We start from the raw sequence: 17301 nt of genomic DNA on the forward strand, positions 1-17301 counted from the left end.
TGTATTTTCCCCGATACAATGTCTCATATAACAGAATACAAAAGGTATTACGGGGGGACCTTATGAAAAGAATAAATGTAGCGAAGGATTTAAGATTCATGAAAGAATAATGAATGGAGCCGGAAACTTGTTCTCTGGTCAATGTCAGCCTTGTCCGGTGAAGAAACTGTCAGCTGCATGGAAAGATGCTTCCACCTCTGTCACTAACGTTGGGTGAAATCAGCCGAGCAGGGACGGGAACAGGGACACCTGCCCACCTTCAGTGACGTCTGCCTTGGTTTTCCGTGCCCTTCGCAGGCTATTTGCAAAGAATGTGACTGGTTGATGGAGACCTTTGCTTTAAATGTCTAATGTGGCTGATCTAAATATTAAGCGAAGGATTTACTTGGCAAATGAAGTAACACATGTGCATGGGAAAAGGTATTCCAAGCATGGCTAGCAAAAATATATAAAAGCAACTGCTAGGTTAGACTAACAAACTCATTGAAACATCTAAACAAATTCTCGGTAATGAGTGTAATCTCGACCGTTCACCACCTGCGGGACTGCAATCATAGAGTTCAATGAGAGGGAGGAAAATAACAAGCAGCCGGACTCTGACAGCCTGTGGAGAGCCTGATGGGGGAACAAAACCTTCAAATAGCGACAAAGCTCCACAGAGAGCAGCATAAGAACAACAAACAGACTGCGGTAAGAGATATACATGGTTCTCTCTAGAAGCTCTAATATTGTCCTCCCCCTCTGCTGATTTCCACAAAAGAGACAAAACTGTCTTTTGAAACTTGTCCATCATTCTGTAAATTGCGCTACAGCCACATGAATGGATTTAATACCAAAACATAGTCTGAGCTGTAGTGTCTGTGTTGTTAAGCTGCTTTCCATGTGGGCGTGTGTGACTCTGATTACGATTCAGTTGTCAGCAACTGGTTATAGTCATGATGTAGAGAGGTGACCTGAGACACAAATCATAGCTAAAAAAACAGAGTGTATCCAATATAGGTCTGGAAATAAATAAATAAAATGTCACAACCTGGCTGTTAGGTAATGACAAGTACGGCACAGACACCACTGTTAATGATGGATAAGTTTGTTTGCATGTAAACAAAGAAATGGTTACCCTTGTAGAGTGTGGAAGTCACTAACATTGGTAATGTCAGAAGTCCTGACTCATGGGTATGGGAGAACGGTCAGATCTGCAATTGGAACAGCAGCTAACTTGATGACATCACCGCGTCAGCTGGTCTTGCAAATACATTTTAATACAGCTCTTGACTGTTAAGTATTTACTATAAAACTTTTGATATTTTACTGGATAGTAACACATTCCACTTACACACACACACCGACCGTTTGTCTTCTGGTTACTCAAGAGGCCGATAATCGCTAAGGTAGTCCTCATACAGTTAAATGCACGTCACTAAATTAAATTGAAGATGTACTTGTACTGTACTCCTGTGTCTCTACATTAAGTGATTAACGTTATAGTATTTCATGTATATAATATAGAGATCAATGAGGCTACATACCGTAAGATAGGTGACCTCATTAGTGTTTAAAATTATTTCTTATCTATTAAAATGTGATCAAAGAGGCTGCAGTTAAGATAGGTGAACTCCTACATTTTAACACAATGAAATAAATAGAAACCTATTCAATCAGCTGACCAGACATTAAACATCTTAGAGATGTACACAATAATATGTGGAAATATTGATTTATTATTATTACAGTTCATAGCACACGATGATATACAATAACAAGCCTGCACACTGGGGACAGACAAGAAAGACACAAGTAGAATTTAAACTCAAACAGACGTAACGTTACCATTGAACAAACATCAGTCTCTCACAACATATTAAAATGTATGAACACTGAAGCCTAGTTATACAATTATCTCTCTCACAGAAGGCTTGCCGAGAAACGACTGCTCTCTCACACCACCCGTTGTGGAGAGGTCTCAGGGTCCCATTAACTGCACCTCGCATTAAAAAAATGGGTGGGGCGACATATTGAGAAAGGACCGGTGTGTTGTCAGTCAAACCAAAACTAACCTAACCAGCAGCAGCATTCACGCCAGAGAGAAACCCCACCTCGAGCCATGCTGCAGCAGGGCTTCTATGCCCTTCCCGTTTCCTCGGACAATCTGCTGTCTAGGAACAAAAAGGACAAAAGCATACCGGCTGCGATTAGAGACCGGTGTCGTCGCAGCAATTTTTTAAAAGCATCTTAAAAGCAGCCTCATACTTGCCAAAGACATTGCTTCTGGTCACCAGGAATGTATGTATTCATATTTTGTAGAGTGAGAAGTCTAGTTTCAGGGTATGTGTCTCTTCTAACAACACTAAAACCAAACATAGGGTGTAGCCAGAGGTGCAACAGCCTCTAAGCTTTAAAAATCAATGAAACCATACCTTTCAGTTTGCTGAAGTATTAGAAATTCTGCAGCAGAACCAGAGATATTTTATATTTTCCAGCCCCCACCACCACCAAATAACCAACCCAAGGCAAAGCTTCAGAGACTAGTGACAGGCTACAGCTGCCTGGCCTTTCTACTGATGAGGAATCAGTTGATGCAGCTGCAGCATAATCATACGCATCAACACCTGTGAAAATACTATGATGAAACCTGTTCTTTGGGCTCTGCTGCCAAGATGGCATAGCGTTATTAAAAAGTGTAAAAACTCTAACTACTTATTATTTCTGATGTGTAATAATTGATTTCTTCACCAGTACAAAACCTATCAATATAACATAAAAAAACTTGAGTTTTGTGATTGGCCTCATATAAAATCACAGCCTTTTCGGATTGTCTGATCCAATTGGATTTGACTAAATCCAACTGTAAATAATTGACTTCCTTAGCCACTCCTAAACCAAAATGCGTAGAGTATACAATGTCGGAAAGGACATCTCTCGCTCAAAAGAACATTGCCCAGTGCACATTTTCTGGACTAATTTGTATGTCAGATTGTAAAACTTTGCAGTTGATTGGAGACATTTTAGAAATGGATTGGTGCATGTTGTAGTCCTGTTTGGAAGTTGGTTCTGCTCTGTTCCAAACCCAAATGGGTGACCCTCGATTGTAACGGGTTTGAAAATTGGTGGTGGTCAAACAGGGTTTTTAATCCAAAGAGAAAGATGTTAATGGCCCCAAACTAATTTAGCCTGTCCATATCAATGACGCTCCTGCAAAAAACTAAATTGTAGCTTCTGTATCAATGGAGCTCCCCCCACCATGCCACGCCTCCAGCTGAGGTGTGGTGCGAGTCCACTTGATGCTGACGCTACGAAAATGCCACTACAGAAAAGAAAAAAGAAGCATACATTTGGGGGGTTTGTGTTTATTTTGGAAACCATGAGGAGACGCCGCTGTCATACAAGCCCTTGGGATGTAGACTTGATGAATGTGGACCAAATACCCTCATCGAAAGGAGCTCCGTCAGTCTGTAAGAAGACAGGAGATCTGTTTGCTCCAGCCCGTTGTCACTTTGGATGACACCTCGGTGAGGAACACGACAGGCAGTGTTGGGAAAGTTCACTTTCTACATGAACTAGTTCAAAGTTTAGTTCACAAATATTAAAATGAACTAGTTCAGTTCAAACTTCAACATTTTTGAACTAAGTTCACACTTCCAAAAAATTAACTAGTTCAGTTCTTTTCAGTTTTTTCCATATGTTGCTGCGAGCTATTATTTTTCAAAATTATCGCCACAGCCCAGAACCACAGACAGCAATTATATATATAATATATTTAACACTGAAGCTGTGCATCAGATTTAATCTTTATATCCAATTTTGAATCCTTATCCAACCAGGGTTTACATTAGCATTGAGGGGACAGCATTTCCCTATTGTTGCTGTCCATTCACTCCACACTAGCAGCAGCTGCAGCGTTCTTTCTTTTTTTATGACGCATGCGCGGTGCGAAACTGGAGGCTGGTGTTGCCAGATTAGGTGTTTTCTATTGAAATCTGGCACCCTATTGAACGATGTTAACCTGAAAGAACGCGCCGTTCACAGACACCAGAATGAACGAGTTCACAGTAACGTTCATCGGGCATTAATACAGTACGTTCAGTTAACGTTCGCCCAAAATATGAACGAGTTCATGAACTATCGTTCAATGAACGCGTTCAGGCACAACACTGTCGACAGGCCCGCTGACACCCCGACTCACAGCGGTTCCCAGGACATGATGGCTTCTCTATCTTGTACTGTTCTCATCCTGATGGCCACACACCATCTGGAGAAACGTCATGACAAGACAAAAAAGCATGTTCTTCATTTTCTGACCTGTAGGTAATCTTTCGAGCGTTTATGACCTTTTTCCAAATACCAAATTATTATTATTATAATAATTACGTTCATTAAAGCTCTACAACAGACCTTCATTAGTGAAAAGAAAAACTTTCTGAATAGATATTTCCATTACAAGTGAACCACAAAACATTTACCTATTTCAACTCAAAATCTCTCTTTTTGAATATTCACTGAAATGCTATGAGCTGAATCATGTCAATTTATTCCAAGTCGCTTTGCTTTGGAAGAGATCCAGTTTTTCCCTGCATAGACCCCTTAATGGAAAGGTTAAAAAAGGTCTGACTTGGCTGAGGGGTCAGCCTCTTTCAGCTGATTGCACACAGCACCCCTCATCTCATTTAGTGCAAAAATAAAGAGGAAGCTTTTGGCTGGCGGTTGATTGGCTTGGTAAGTTTGCTGGTTCTGATTCGCAGTGACCTTTTAAAAGCATTGTGGTGGTGACGTGTTAAGTGATGGTGGCAACACTCGACATGTCACACGTTTGATACACTGTTGTTTCTAACGTTTCACAACAGCAACTCACTTTTCCCCTTTTTTCCCCAACCAGGCAAATATTTCTATGGCGCTTTTGGCCTTGCATCTAGTGGAAGTAATGGAGCTCCTCGGGCATGTTAAATATGTCTTGTCCTCATACAGCCTACACTGGCTTTCAACAGTCTGAAGCAAGCTTGAGTAAATTTCATCCGCAATTGTTGCACTCTATAGAAAGCCAGAGAGGGCCCTTTTCTTGTTCCTTTTGGAACTTCCCTTTTACACTTTTATATTTTTATTTTCATGTTTGTAGCCTCTCTTTTACAGCATTTAACAGTATGTATGACTTGTCTTAAGGATGCTTGAGGAAATTGGCTGATTTGTAAAACAATTTGGGTTAACTGTCCACAAAATATTAGAAAACGTCTACAGCCACGCAGGAAAAAAGGGACGATACAGAAAAGTTAAATGTCGCAGCTAACCAATTAAATTGAAATTACGTTTACGTATGTTTTCTTTTTTTTCAAATTAATAAAATGAGCTATTAAAATGTGTAATTCAGGTGTAACGATATCCTTTATTGTAAATTTTCTGTGTCCACTCCACATAAAAAAATTCCCATTAAATATATTTGATATTAATGCTAGACCTGGCTAGCCCCGTTCTGAGGAAAAGATTTAACATCAGTGCATTTCAGCTAGATTCCTGTCTTCACTGACTCCCAGGTGCTGGGCGATCCGACGGCATTTATTGTCCATTATTTTGTTATTTACGTTCTCCTACCTGTAGTTGTTTTCAAATCCGTTACCCTAATTAGTTTTACCATGGAAATAATTCAAACAGTTAAATATACACAGGGATTTTGTACTATTATTTTTTGTATCAGACCCATGTTTTAGTGTTGAGTTTTTGTGGAATTTACAAGGCGAAATCTTTCAAAAACCGAAGTTTATCTTGTTTTGATGTCTAAACCAGAGTTTATGTTCCTATTTTAAGTCCAGCCACAATGTTTTTCCTATACCTCGACTGAGAGGTTCTGCTGCCTAAATAGACACTGAATATATTCAGTGGTGCTTTTGAGTAAAGGTGTTAAGGTTACTCTGTGGGAACTCGTTTGGAATATGTATTTTCTTCCTCCAAAAAATCCATGTTTGCCCTGGAAAGAGTTTACATTTGTTGACATTGCATCTTTGGACTTTGTTGTGACTCGATGCTTTTCACACAGAAGTGGGCAACAGCCTGACTGTTGGATGCCAGCAGCAAAAGCTTTAAGCCAGGGTTTTTTTGTCCAAACAAACCACTGATGCAGTAGAGGGAAAGTCGACCCCCCCTGTGGCAGAGCAGAACAAAGCTTGTTTGCAGACGTTCCAAGATCTGCAGATGCACAATCAAGGTCAGAAATGTTTCCCCGACAAAATTGGAAAGCATTATCAAGACAGATTTGTACTTCCAGTGGAAAGCATCAGGGTGTAATGGAGGGAAAGCAGGGTGCTGAAGGAAAGGTGATGCGTTAAACTGCTGCTTTCGCCTTCGCTGCGGTGTCACGTGATGATGGGGAAGACCAATGCGGATGCATTTTAAAGATGGTGTTAGTATTGAACACATTTTTGCATATGAATGAAGTTTCCCAGAGGGCCAGGACTGGTAGACTGTAAAAAAGTGCAAAGTTTCCTTAACAATTTTACAGAAAAACACATTCATTTTAATAGATTTTCTCTGTATTATTACGATCAAATACCTTCAATAAAGTGATATCACCTAAGATTTTCCAATAAAACACTATTATTTTACAGATGTGTCCCAACAAAAAACCATTCACACACCTGCAGGCAATTTGGAAACATCAATTAACCTACTTGGACTGTGGGACGAAGCCAGAGTACCTAGAGAGACCCAGACAGACACAGGGAGAACATGTAAGTCTCTTTGGATAAAAGCGTCAGCTAAATGACACGCAATATAACATGCACTGGGCAGTCGTACCCAGGACCTTTTTGCTGTAAGGAAACAGTGCTAATCACACCACCAACATATATAAATCTCTCTGTTAAATTGATGTGGAAATTTGAGTAAATGTAGGGTTCTCGCACTTTATTTGAAGTTATTTTACCTTAATTTTATGGTTTTTGACCATTATTTCACATGATTCAAATGTAATTTAAGAAAACAGTTAAATACTCTAGAATTACAATATTTTTTCCGTAAAAAAATTAGAAAAACAAATTTACAGTAGAACTGTTGATTTACAGATGCTTTATTTTTGAGTTTTGCACATAGTTAACAAAAAAAAAGAAAAATTTAAAGTTCGTAATCTTTGTTTTATATATATATATATCCATCCGCGTGCTGCAGTTAGTTTGATTGGAGAAAAAAAGAGCAAATTACTGGCATTAGAAGCAAAAATAAAGTTTTTAAGTAAAAATATATAAACTGAGAATTAATTATTTGTTAGTTTTGCTTATGAAACTATTGTTTTTGCTCTCATAACAAAAACGTTTGGTCTCGAAAAAAACAACTTTGTTTCTATTGGTGGATCGACTGGGCACTCGGCGTCTGTTCCGCTTTTAAACTCTGACGGGAGGCGACTGTGAGGAGCGACACGGAGGTAAGCAGACTTTGTACTGTAATCATTTAAAATGAAGCAGCACGTTACGTTGTTTTCATGTTGTTAGTGTTGCGGAGTGTTTTATTAAGAACAACATGGAGGGCTGCTGTGTTGACATGAAGCCCCGCTTTCATGTGGGCTTTTGTTGTTTGTTGATGCAAATTAATGCGCCCCATTTATTAACAAAAACCAACATACAATGTACTTTCATTGTAATAATCCAAAATATAAAGTCTATGGGTATTTTTCCCTGTAGGCCACTGACTGGATGATAAAACATTTTTTGAAAGTGATGATTGAGGTTTTGACACTGACATAAGCTCAACCAACTCTTCACTGAGTTGAAATCAATCACAAACGTTCCAAATCTAATTTAATGCTGGTCATTTTGATCTTTCATCTTTTCAACTTATAATACAAACTAGTTTAGGTATTATCACAGTAATCCATTCTTTGATAATTTTTCCCCCTGTAGAATCTTCTAGATTTGCAATGTTTCGAATGCAATATTTTCAAAAAAGTTTTACAGCTAGCATAAAAATATATTTCCTGGGCTTGCAAAGCACAACTGTTGATTTGACTGTTGTGTATTTTGCCTGGGGTTTCAAACTGTCTTGCTTTTACAAGCCTACAAACTACAAACCATATCGAACTCCCTTGTGCAGAGGTTTCAGTCCCTCTCATTGGGGGGCCTTCACTACAGATCTGGACCTCTCCTTTCAATAGTTGCTTTTTTTTCTGATGCAGTCTCTTCAGGAAAAAGACACACATACATAACTTGTGCATTATTTGAAAGTCTTGTGAAGGCTGGACTACATTCTACTGGGTGGGGCCTTCAGTATTGAAAGCAAGGAACAGGTTATCACAGCATAACTTGCAAGTGCTTTAAAGTGGTTCTATAATCCAGCATGGATTTCATTTAAAAAATGAAAAACTGAGGGAAGTTGAGGATGAGCTTAGTGTGCCTTTCGGATAAATGTTTTTTAGAATGCGCTAAAATATTGTCTAAAACAAATTTTAAACATTTTACTTCCGGTGTACGTTAAACACGAAAACCATCGCGGTGAATTAAATTGGAGAGACAGTAGTTGAAGATGGAGAGAGCTTTTTGCATTGGAAGTAAAACTTCCTAGTTTACCCACATCTACCCAGAGGACCACCACTATGTCTCTCAAAGAAAAAAAGTGATTGACTTGGAGTTATAATACATAAACCAAACTGCAAATGATCAAATTAGAGCTAGTAACAGCTAACAGGTATAATACTGTCCATATTCATTCCATATAGTTTCAGTTTTTCCATAATTGTCAGTGTCATAGTTTCTTGCTATGTATCTGTTTAACCTTTTGGAAGACTAGAAGCAGCTGCGATAGGAAGAGTATGGTTGAGGGGAGAGGGGTAAACATCTACGAACACTTAAATCTGCAAATGAGAGTAACGTTGGGTCCCCAGCGGGATTTAAAATAGAATCCTATGTAGTGTTTGTATTAAGATTATTCCAGTTAAATCCTAGACATTAAGTGCCTCTTGTACTACATATGCGGCTTGGCTCTTTCCCTGAGCTACAGTGAACAATGATCCTATAGAGACCTGAAGGAGTCTTGCAAAGTGCTATTTTGGCTTTCAAAGTATGTCTCCTTAATTAGAATCCCTCCCACATCTACATACCTCTCCCAATTGCGCTCATTTGCCTCTGGATTCATATGTCAGCCCAGTTCCATCGTTCCTTGCCAAAGAGCTACCATTAGCATTGAACGTGATCGCCTAACCTTTTTCAACTTACTTGCCTGTATAGAATTGTACATCGGAAATAAAACATTAATCTGGTCCTGCTCCATCACCTTCGACTTAATTTGCGTCCTGTTCTTTTGGCAAGGCTTATTATCAGCCTACAGGCAATGTTTTGTTAAAGAATGTATTAGCAAACTCTGAAAGCGAAACTGACCGCTCAGTGAAAAATAAAAATGCAATAATTAAAACAAAGTCCTGGCCATTCATTGCGTAGAAGATTGACATCACATCTTGTCTTTTTAATTTGTACTTTAGATCCTTCTGACTTGCTTCCAAGGAAACATGGTCTTATGGTCAAATAATAATGTATAGCCCATGCTGGTTTTTGAGTACTGCATTGGAGTTTAGACTATAGCTAACACTGTCATATTTTTGGGTTGGTCCTCGTTTCATTTTGTATTTCCCATTTTCTCCTTTGAATGGGTTGAATTCACTTCCTCCCCTGGTGTGTTTGCACCCCTCCATTGTCCCTGATTCTTCCCACCTGTGTGCAATCACCTGCACCTCCTCAGTGTATTTAAAGAAGCCTCATCCGGTTTAGAAATTGGTCTGTTTTAGAATGATTGCACAAGCCCACATAGTTTTCTTGCTGGGACATGGTCTTCATATGAAATGAGTCCATTTCTTTCATGTACCTTCTAATGCTGTAGAGAATTGTGCAGCTGACTACAGTGCATTTTGAGGGTTGAGTGCTTCAATGTTGAAATCGTGATTAAATATGTCAGACAGCCCTATTAATGGGTAGAAGTACGGTCAAAGTGGAAAGTATGTCCCCTTTAAATCCTGTGTGTCGTTGTTTTCCCCTGTGACCCTAACCACTGTGCTCTGAGGTTTCCTTTTACCTTGTTTCCTGTTTGCTCCCAGGCATGTTTTTGAGTTATTAAAAGTCATTTTGTTGAATCCTGACAAACCAGCCTAGAGGGTTTTAGAGAGCAATTGTAGTTTTGTCTGAAAATAGAAATTAATCAAATATTGAAGGAATCCTATTTTTGTACTACAGCTTTTCATCACTGCCAGATGTGATCCATTAAAAATGTTATTGATTGTGGACAGAAGAATAAGAAGAGTGTGCTTATTTATTTATTTTGATTCCCAAAAGTACGCAATTCAATGCCAACTCTGGATGGATGTGGCGTTATATTACAAATCCTGGATGACTTCTGCTTGTAGGGCTACCCACCGAAAAACACTGCTCCATTCTCGTTATGTGCAATTTTATGCCAAAACTATTACCAGAACTCCAGCTGCGACTCTCCGCCCTCCCACGCACAAGAATACTCATTTGTAGCCCAAAAATTAACAAAAGTGAGTGGAGAAAAAAAATGGTGCCGTTCAACGGGAGTTGAGCATGTTTCATTTGTTGATAGTTTTCTTGTTCCTGCAGGGACAATATCTGCTAGAATAATATATACCATAGCCCTGAGCGAGCAATTGCGAGGCATAATGTGATAAATACTGAATATTGAATAGCAGAACAGCCCATTAAAAAAAAAAGAGGAAATCCTTATTTATGCTCTATTTACTGAACGTTTTCCTTCTAGCTCAGACGTTTCTACACAATCTTATTTTTCCTCAAAGGGGTAATAAAGTCAGACACGTTTGGTAGAAGCCGAGTGGGAAGATGAATGAATGAATCTCACAAACAGCTCAGCAGTCTTGAATAGTAATCAAGCTGAAACGCTGCAGCTTGGGCACCATGAGCACATCCAATAATGAACAGAGCATGCCTCCAAACTCTTTCTTCTACATGCAATCCTGAAGGTGAATATTATTTTTCTTGTAGCTTTTCCTTTTCCCTCCCCAACTCTAGAGAAGAAGAAATTAAACTTAATAACAGACATATTGCCCCCCTCCAGCCCTCGGCCAAAATAGTGCAGTGCAGAGACTAATCTATCTGAATAATGGGCAGAATTTATCAAAGGCACATTGGTCTCTGCAGGGCAGTGACGGGGCTGGCGGGAGTCTAATGGCCGGATGGGAGGAAATTATCAAAAGGACCTGTGAGGAAGCTGCTGTATCGCCTCTGACCTCTGGAGCGGAGCGGAGCCCTCCTATGCGCTCTCATTGTAGGAACTCACCCAATCCGGAAAATCCAGCAATCGGATTGTCTCCAGGAAGGGAGGAAGTGGTGCATTTAGATGTGTCCTCAATGATGTGCTTCACAGCCCCCTTTGATATACTTACAATGTGTCGGGTTTTCATCTCCCTCTGGTATAAGCACTTTTCTCAAATTGAAATTGATCACACTCGCAACAATGGACGCTAAGGACATGAAGTTAAAAACAATGTAGAGAGTTGAAAGGAATCATTTCTACCTGACCTTTCTGTCCAGGCTCCAGACAGCAGGGCTTTACTCATTTGTGGTCATCTTCAAAGTGACTCCAATCCTCAATCGCCCTGAATCTGTCTTCATCTCATCTCCAACCATCTATTTTTCTTTCTCGCCATCAAATAAACCTTGGTGATCTAAAAATAAATGAGCTAAACTCAAGACATAGATAATAACTTCAATAAAAAATACACACACCAGAAAAAGTTTTCAGTAGAGTACTCGTTTGCATCAAGGTGGCTCACTTCTAAAGAAATGAATCACGCCTCCGGAGAGTTGCTCAAGTAAAATGTAGCTCTCATCACTTTCACTGTTTGAGCATTTGCAAAGCTCAAACTGGAAGGGCTGACTTGCAAAGAGCTCTCGATCGGTGATGTCTTTCAAAAAGAAATGCATGAAAGTTTTTTTTTTTTTTTTACAAGTTTAGCCTCCAGAAGTCAAAGCAAATAACATCTCAATAGATCACACTGCCGAGAGAGTGGCTAGAGTGATTAATAAGCCTTTAGTTGTGGTTGCAGTGTGCCGCGCAGATTTCAAAATGCATCAGCTTTTCAATTTACTGTAACGGGCTCAGAGGCTACACCTCGACCGCCTTTCATGCCACAGAATGCCGCTTCATGAGCACCACTTGAAACGGGTAGCACGGTGCGCCTGGATCCATAACACGCCCAACCGGAGGCCACCGCAGCATACCCCCCTCGACACACACACACACACACGATCAAATGCTCTGCTAGTGCAATAATCCACTGTTCCTTATTTATCTTTTTTTTTTTTTTACATTACAAAAATCCCCTGGTGTCTCCAAGTTATTGGTTTGAAGTTATCTCCTCATTAACAATACAAAGATGCTTCTTCACTACTGTTTCACAATTCCCGCGGCAGGCTCCTACTTCATTCCATTAAATAAACAATATGAACAATCGGCTTACAATAGTTCAAGTTGAGTTTACTCATCACAGTGAGTAGTGTTACGGGACTAATCTAATGCCCCCACCAGCCCAAGCGTAACTCTAATCAAAGATCACAGGGAGGGAGGTTTGAAGTTTAGCCACATGTGCCACCAGCTGATACTCTGAGGGAAGGTCAAGATTTGTTTTTGTTTTGTTCATTGGCAGCAGCGCCACCTACTGGAAGAGCAAGTCTGTTTACTTTCTAATAAGTGACTTTCTAGGCCTAAATACAAATAATCAGGAAGACATGACCTGGACATTTTTCAATTTTTGTTGGCCACCCCACCAGGAGGACAGCGTGCTTTAAGATCGAGTTCTAACTATTGATTGTCTCAAAACACGTGCCACTGTGTCTAACAGCGTCACCTTCTCTTCTCCCACTGAGCTCCAGGCCCTGCAGTGCCGGCAAATCTGTTGGCATATTTGACGGGGGGGGAATTTAGCGCTACGCTAAAATAGAGGGATGAACTTAAAGAAGAGCCTCAGCGAAGAAAAGGGAGGATTAGTGAGGAAATGACTAACGAGATGGAGATACAGATGAAATCCACCGACGCCAAGAGTGACTCAGCTACAAAATGTATAATCTGGCCACAGCTCTGGGGGGAGGACAATCGTTTTCCAACATGATAACCTGCGGGAAAGCGCCTCGCTCCAATATTGGTGCAAGATTCCCCCTTGTGAGGATTGAGGAATAAAGAGGGACAAAACAAACTGCCAAGAAGAATAGATTATGTATTCTGAGCACCTGATACCTGCCGCCGCTTAATTACAGGATCAGTGTCTTAATTAGCGCCTGTAATCAGCACAGCAGAATGACTGTCCTCTCAGCGTCAGCTCTGCTTTGGACTCTTCACAGCGTCTGCCTCTATCGTGGATTTCCATCAGCGAGGCAAACATGGGCTCTTGCATTTATTTGAAGAGTCTTTGCGAGGGGAAAGGAACTGTCAACGAGTTAAGCCAAGAATAATGTGCTGGGTTTAATACATTTTTGATGCAGGCTGTTTCTTCTTAGGATGAACAAACTGCTATCGTGGGTTTACTTCTTTTTTTTTTTTAACCATCCTTTAGTAGGACAGGGCAATAGATCAAATCTAGTAGTTCCAATGCAATTTATCTCTCTATGTTGAATAATAAATGATTTTATTTTATTTTTTCAAGTGCTTGTTGGCGGTATAATCATTTTTCAGAGGTGATCAACCTCAAAATGTATCAGTGCCAGCAGAGAGCACCCAGCTAGGATATATCATTTAATATAATTACTGCTTTCTTGTTGCCAAGGCAGCCAAGCTGAGATGCTTTCATTGCAGTCTTCTGTTCGCTGAAACAGCCTTGAGGCCTTTTTTTTTGTCAGACTGCGAAGGATTATCAGTGCTAACTCCATAGTAGGTAAATTCATTTTGAATGACAATGTGTGAAAAGAAACTCTCTGTTTTCATGCAATGACAACGAACCTGCAACTCTGGAACTCGTGAAGATGTTCCTATTGGCTGCACTTGTTTGTCGAGGCTCAACGTGGGAGTGCGTTTTGATGGAGTTATTGTTCACGTTAGGCGATGATGGAACGGATGCCAATTAATTTTTTGACATGAACTGTCGCGCATATCACAGCCTGAACAAAACCCCGCTGGGATCACTTAAGAGGCTATCAATGCAAAGCAGCAGCCACCATCCGGTCCTCTCTGCGGTAGCACAGAGGGAGGGGAACACCTGTTCCTCCATTAGCTCCTTTAGACAGGTACAGGCTCCAGGGACATGAGGTCCAACGTCAGGTTGTAAAGCTTCAACTTTTCTTGTTTTCTTCTTTCTGGGTGCTTTTTCACGGATTGCCAGTAGATTTAGCTAATTAGTCTGAGCCAGGTGTTAATTAGCCGAGCCAAGGGTGTGAGGGAGGGGGGGGGTTAGGTTCCAATCTATACTGGATGTCTCACGGAGCTCAAACTCTTTGATCTCCCCTGTAGGGCTGAACGCGCCACTGTGCTTGTCATTTCCAATTAGGATGTTAACAGATAATCCAAAGATATCCCCCCCCCCTTTCAAAGCTCCCTTTCCTTGTCCAGCATCACTGGAAAAAGGAGGGTGAGAAAATAAGCAGAGTAAATAGTTTTTTATGTCCAGAATTCTTTCTTCAGCTGTCCGATTGGAGGCTGCAGCTCCGATGCTGAGAATCCGGATGGGGAACATAACCCGAAGAAACATTTTCGGGGGTTTATCGGTGTGGTTTCGGCTCGGCTGCAGAGGGGGAGAGAGGGGGAGTGGCTCGGGGAATGGTGACAGCTGGAGCTGGAGGTAATGAACCTCCAGCTGAGGACAATTGACACAATGACTCCCCAATCTATTTAGGAGTGAGACGGGAGCGAGTGGAAAGAAGGACGGAGAAACCTGTGAGAATAAACTTAACCTCAAACGATGAATACGTGTCCGGCTGTCATTTCGATCCCCCACGAACCCAGCGGTTACAATCGGTTTGGGTGAAATCCCAATAAAACGCATGAACATTCTGATTCATACCATACACACATGTCGACGTGAAATCTAAATGTGTCACCAGCAGAAATGGTTACGAAAGAGAGGTTATTTAGGCCATCCCACCACCACGAAATGCTAATCCAGTGTGTCGGTTGGCACGGCCCTTCAGAGGCTTAAAGAAGAGCACACGATTCTCACAGATGGAATACAGCCAACTGTGTGAGGGACTCGAGGTGTAGGTAACAACGTGTATATCGAAGCCAGGGTTAGTAATCTTGTAAATGCCTTTGAGATATTTGTTTTTTTTTATTAATAAATCTTCTAAATAATATCACTCTTCTGTTAAATAGTTTCTAGATTAACAGAAATTGCAAAAGGTAAGTCCCTTGAGTTTCAGCACCAACTAAAAAGGACATGTTGCTCCACAGTGCCAATATCGGTCAAACTAAATCTTTTTAATGTGCAAAAAGATTCCAAATGTTTTTGTGAACATAAACAGCAAAAGCTGTCTTTACATGTTTTGCAAGCATTCCTAACCTACATAATATTGAAAAATTGCTTGCTTACGCAAGTAAATAGAAAATATAAATGACTTGTGTGTTCGGCCATGTTCTGGCCCGTCATACTTGCTAATTTAATGGCTTGATGTTCTTTTCATGGACATTTATTGTGCTTAAAACGAATTTGTGTTTAAAGCAATCATACGAATTTTGTCCAGGGCCTTATCACGTGTTGACATTCTATTCTGATTCATGAAAGCGATGGCAGAGTGTGAATATGCATAGAAGATGGATTAGTGGCTGCAGAATTTTCACTAGTGTCTAATTTGCATCTTCTGTAGTGCCTCAAATCTAGCAGCAGTTTCTGTACTGACTCTTGTAAACACCTTTGTTTTGTATGATGAAAGGCATGGGGGGGGTTAGGGTTGGAGAACGGATATGAAATAATAAAGAGTCAGCAGGGGTGTATTTGCATATGAAAAACGGTCCTTATGGGGAAGGCTTGATTCCTACAGTCTTGTCCAGGAATAGCACCAGGGTTCTTCCCCTCCAGTAAGGTCCAATTGATGGGCTTACAAGGAATTAGCCTGGCTCTTGAACTACGGCATTCTCTTGCATAGCCACAACATGACGGTTCATTTAACATGTTTCTGTACTGCATTGAGTTAGGTTGTAATGCAACTCAAATTATTGAATGGGTGGCACACGTGTTGTGTGTTTATACAGTAAATGGGATGGATGGGTAACAGCTTGGAGGGATTTCTGCAGGAAGATGTTCAAATGCAGCCTTAAGGGAAGAGAACCTGTGTGTGTTTGCGGGAAGGACCGAAGCAAAAAAACGGGACAGAGGGCAAATTAGAGATTGAAAGGCATGTCACTCAACTGAGAAAGTCAGGCAGGTCTTTGCAGAGACAGACGAGGGCACAACAGGGGAGAGGAGCAGAGAGGAAGGGAGTGTGAGAATGAAGCTAGAGGGGAGGGAAAAAAAGCAATTGAGTGATATTCTGCTCACACTTGATTTGGGAGTAAAGCAGCTTCAAGGGGTTAGAATGGAGAGTTAAAAACTGAAGAAGCTGAGCGAATGGAAAAGGAGAAGAGGGAGCTGGAGGGTGTAGTGGTGACAGAACAAGTCTGTGGTTGCCAAGACTACAGCGCAAGCAGTATAGGAACAAAATAGGAAAATTGTTAATTAACCTATTTTAACACTTAAAGTTGGTAACACACTTTGAACCTGCGTGTTGCAATTGAGTAGTTTTTTTTCTAGATTCATTGCTGCATGAGTTATAACTAAAGTAATTTTTTTTTTGTTGGAACATTCTAAACTTTAGTTTAGTTTCATACAACTTGCATCCATTATCGTCAGCTTCATGCAGGTCCCTGTGGCAGGGGCATCACGCTAAGCCTTCTCCTAGTTGGGGACCAGGAGGAGTTGCCGGTCCAGAATAGATAAATAAGTGTCCAGAACATGCCGGAGAGTTTATCTGTAAAGCTGAGCCTAGCGACCCAACAATGGAAGCTCATTCCTGCCGCCTGTATCCGCAGATTCATTATTTTGGCCGCTACCCAAAGCTCATGACCAAAGGCAAGGTTGAAAATCACAAAAATAATTGGTGACAATGGACAACCCTTAGGACACGCCAACACCCTCGGGACATGTGACGGGCACGCAAACGATTTTCTTTTACATTGACCCTGTGGCGCGCAGCAGCAACCCCTTTGCCCAGTATTCCTGCAGCACATGCCTCCGGTTTCCCTGAGGGACACTATGGTAAGCCTTTTCTAATTCTAGAAAGCACATTACTTAGATTCGATCAGCCAATCCCATGACCCCCTCCAACAGCCCTGTGAGAGTAAAGAGGCGTC

Source organism: Pungitius pungitius, chromosome 18 (genome assembly GCF_949316345.1).
Source record: "Pungitius pungitius chromosome 18, fPunPun2.1, whole genome shotgun sequence".
Classification (NCBI taxonomy): Eukaryota; Metazoa; Chordata; class Actinopteri; order Perciformes; family Gasterosteidae; genus Pungitius; species Pungitius pungitius.